We start from the raw sequence: 4,693 nt of genomic DNA on the forward strand, positions 1-4,693 counted from the left end.
ATAAGGCCCCCCAAACCGAGGCTCCCCAGGCCTTTTGACCCATCTACCCCCAGACCCATTTGTATAAACCCCCCAGAACACCTGGGGGTTTCCCAAACCCACACAACAACAACACAACACACAAACAACACACCCACACACAAACACACCCCAAACACAACACAACACACAAACAGGGGTCCCAACTGGTTCCCTTCACCCCTGGGTTTCCAAGACACTTTTGTTGAAGAAGGAAAAATAAATCAAATTTTTCGGGGAACAAAAAAACCGACGGGAGGATTTTGGGATTCAAATGCCTGGTTCAGGAACCCGCCGTAGATAAAGGCATTGATAAAAATAATGTCCCCAAATGTGTTCCTTATCCACCCCGGTTAAGGGTGTTCCACGGGTCCAAGTCTCACCATTAAAACAGGGTTCGCCTGGAGGTAGAGGAGGCAACAAAGGCTGGTCAAGACAGGACAATGGCACTCTGGGAATTCAAATGAAGACCGGGTGGATTGTTGTTGAGGAGCCCAAAGCCTATCAAAGGGGCCGGAGGTGAGACTCAAGTGAAAATCAAATGCTGGATTCAAGGTTCCGCCTGTAGACAATGGTCTTGACATGAAATGTGATTTGTTTGAGGCCCAAAGCTGACCCAGTCTAAAAGGATATAAGGGGACCCAAAGTCCCGAGACAGGAGGAAAAAGTTTTTATGTGGGAAAAGGGCTCCAGGACCTCTAGGAAAGAACCCCAAAACCCCCAAAGAGGGGGACAATCCTAAAAGGGGGAAAGGGCCGGGTTAAAGGGAGGGGGGGTGGTTTTTTTAAAGGGGGGAGGTCCGGAAAAAAGGGGGGGGGTTTTTTTTTTTAAAGGCTGAAAAGGGAAACAATAATTGCTTTTTTATTTTTTTCCCTTTTTTGAATAAAATACTTGGCTGCCTTGCAGTCTTAAACTTTACATTCGGTTCGTGGACCTACTTTTTTGTGAGTCCTATTTCTTCACCCGTCAACCCGCCCGAGGAGCCCCAAAAGGAGCCCCAGGGGAAACCCCCGCCCCCCCGAGGTGAGTCTGAGCGACATCTGCAGCTACACCCACTGATCTACGTCACCAGGACACATACTGATTCCTCACACACTGGTAACTGACATTTTGTACTAAAGAGATATCGCTGCAGCTGGTAGACCTCCGGCTCTCGGCCGAGCCGTGGTTGGCCCCGGGACCAAGAGAGGACTCATAACACTTGAGTCCTCGTCGCGGAGTTTGTCCTAAGAATAAGAATATTAATAAGTGCCCCCCAGCCGCTCCCTAGTAACCTCGAGCGTTTTTGGGGAGGAGACTAGATAATTGAATACCCAGCATTTCTCTCCGCGGAGATCGATCTGACATCACCCGGGTGCGCGTGCCGAGAATAACAGCTACCACTGTCTATGTGCACGCGTCATTCATCAGGCCCGAACGATCGCGGAATCATATAGAGGAGTTACTGATCTCCGCCTCCTCCCCCCTTAACTCGGTCTTCCCCCTCGCTCGAGTTTCCCTTCCCCTCGAAGCGTCGGCGCGGAGACCGTGACCGGGCCGTTCGTCAGAAGAGAGGCGGGCATCGTGAGGGTGGCCCCGCGTCCTCTCCAGTGCGACAGGTTAGCAGACGCGGTGACGGGGCCCCTTGGCCCGCCGACGGGCTCTTCGACAGTTATCTACAGGTCTGTCATTAGAGCACGATTATTTCCCTCAATAAAGTACCGGTGTGACCCGGGCTCGCACCTAAAACCCTTTCCCCCCTCCTCCATCTCCCTCTCCCGTCTCGTTCCCGTTCCCCCCCTCCCGCTCCTCTCCTCCCCGGTTTCCCTACACAGAAGACTGCTGCGTCCCCTTTCTTTCCGTCTCTCCCCCGAGGCGACAGAATTCGGTTCACGTCGTCTCTCTTTAACATGGCCCCCGAACAGGGACCTGAGAGGTAGATAGGCTTGTGTATCATACCTTAATTAATCAATCGCGGTTAATTAAAGGGAAAATAACGATTATTTGAAATCTTATTTTAACTTCAACACAAAGGGATTCTTCTCTCTCAGGTTAAAACACACGAACCCCCCCCGACGAAAACTGTATGAAACCAGTGAAAACGAACTGAATTGATTTATTTACTGAGCCAGAGAAGGAAACCCGGTGATTTCGGGAGCATTCGGACTAACTGTATTTTTCCCCCCGGCCCCAAACACCCATTATTTTCCTCTGCCCTACTCACCGAGGCACTCCACCTGTTTATGGGGGCAATCGAAGCCCGTAATCTGGCCGCCCTTTTTCCTGGAAAAGGAACCGTCCATTAACGCGGTACCGATCGATTTTCAGCGTTTTGGTATTTCCCGGAGGAGGAAATTTTAAAACTAGAAGTACTTCACGGGGGCGTTTTAAAGGCAGTTAGCATAAAGTAAATAAATCAGTGCGCAATAGGTTGAAGATTTACCTAGCTCGTTGGAATAACCCGCTTGGGGGGCGTAAATTTCACGCTCGTCTCCGTCTAAAACCCAGCTTAACCCTAAAAATGCGTTATTGGCACACAGAAAGGCCGAGCTGAGCTGATCCCTTGGTGGATAAAGGCAGGAACTGAAGGGACGAAAAAGGCACAAAACTCTCCTAGTACTTGTAATTAATGGGTTTAATTAAAAAACTTTAAACACAACCGATGAGTTAGGCTCCCGCTCGGAGATACCCTCGCTAGGCATGTGTGTTTAAATAACTAACCTGAATGAACAGAGTGAGCGTATCACCATTTATTCCGACTGCGTGTGTGGGTGTGATTGGATATAGTGACGCCGTTCTAACCAGACTGCGGCTGTAACAATTACTAAACACTAGGGTCGAAACCCTTCGGGGATTTCCCTCAAACATATTCAAGAGGTGGGGCGTGGGATCACAGCCTTTTTATTTGGAAGAGGTGCGCGGTTAGCGGAGGCTGAGAGGAGAAAGGGCCGAACATCGTCACCACGGCTGGAAGTGACGTCCACTCCCCCAGGGGACCGCCGAACTGGCTCCCTCTTCCTTATTGTGCATATTGATGTGCAGGGTGGCGGAATAATATTGTAATAACGGCAGTGTTGTTTTGACCATCTATGATAAATCTGGCAGTGTTGGATAAACAATCCTTGTGTTCCCCAGGACATGTGGAAATAAATATCTGACTAAATCCCGATAGGAGGCTGCAGTGTGTTACATTTGCTTGAAAGGCTTTGTTCATTGTTTCCTTTCCCAAAAAAAAGGGCCCCCTTTTTCAAAAATTCCATCCAAATGGTCTTTCCTCCCGATTACACCAAAATTTTTTTGGGGGAGTTTATTAAACACCAGTTTTTAAAATTAAAAGAAAATATACCAAAAATTTTTAGAATTTGTTTTTTGATTGATTTTTTGTTTTTTGTTTTCTTTTTTTGATTTTTAATTTTTTTTTTTTGACTTTATTTGATTATTGAGTTTAATTTGATTTTATTTTTATGAGGTTATTGTTTTAACACGAAAATAAATTTTTAAAAATAAAGATGTCCCCCAAAACCCAAAGGGCATAAAAGACAACCAAAACCTTTTGATTTGTTAAACATTTCCCCGGATGATACTTAAACCCCTGGGACTAGAAGAAACCACACCAAAAAGAGGGAGAGGGGAGTTTTTACCAGGGATCAAAATAACCCCCGCCCACGGGGAACAAATTTTAGAGCCCAACCCCATAATTACAGGGACCGGGGGGACTTCATGGAAAAAACCCCCCCCAAAAAAACCCCGGACAGATGAATGACTAGGACCAATGAAATTAGAGCAGCCACTGGAGGCAAGGTCACTCCCTCCTCCAGAAAGGGGGGAAAGAAAAACCCCCCTGCATGTTGGTGAACCCCCAAGCTAACCTCCATCATGATAGGGGGTTCTTTAAAAACCGACAATGACAGGGGACCGCATGCAAGCAGTTCGAAAGAGCTGAGGAGGAACCGGCCCCCTTTCAAAATCAGTGGTGACCACTAAGAACAACCCACTCATTTTGTCCCAAAACCCCCTTTTTACCACGACAAGGGGCAATCTACCCCAATCATCCTTTGGCGAACTGCCATTTTTTCTACACCCAAAACAGCGTGGCAACCCAAAACCCCAAATGCCCCCTTGGGCGCCACTGAACTACCAAACACTCTAAGGGCTTTCACTCATTGGGAAAAACAGGGGATTTAACAACGCCTTAAGGACGGACAGGTACCAAATGGGGGCCCCCCAGATCGCCCTTTCCCAAACCCCACCCCATCCCGCCAGGGGGGACCCGCCCCCCAAACCCGAGCGTTACTGGCGGATTTTTGGGGCCCCCTTTTGGGCCCTTTAAAGGGGTAAAAGCCTCAGAAACCCCCCTAGGGGGGCCCTTTTGCCCAAAACCCCAAAAAACCCCGCCCGGGCCTGGGTGTTGGGGAACCAGGCCGGCCTTCCCCTGTGACATTTTTATCAAAACCTTTAAAAAAAATTTTTAAAGAAGAGTTTGGGGGAGGCCAAAAGATGATTCCTCCCGGGGTAAAACCCCCCGCTCATTAAAGATAATTCCCCAAATTTAAATCTTTTAAATAAAAATTTTTAAAAAATTTTTATAGAAATTCAATTCTTTGACCGGATGGCTTTATTAGGGGACCCCCCCAGCTTCCTATTTGAAGGCCCCAGCTAAAAAGGGGTCCCAAAGTAATCATGAGGAAGACATGAA

Source organism: Pseudoliparis swirei, chromosome 22 (assembly GCF_029220125.1).
Source record: "Pseudoliparis swirei isolate HS2019 ecotype Mariana Trench chromosome 22, NWPU_hadal_v1, whole genome shotgun sequence".
Lineage (NCBI taxonomy): Eukaryota > Metazoa > Chordata > Actinopteri > Perciformes > Liparidae > Pseudoliparis > Pseudoliparis swirei.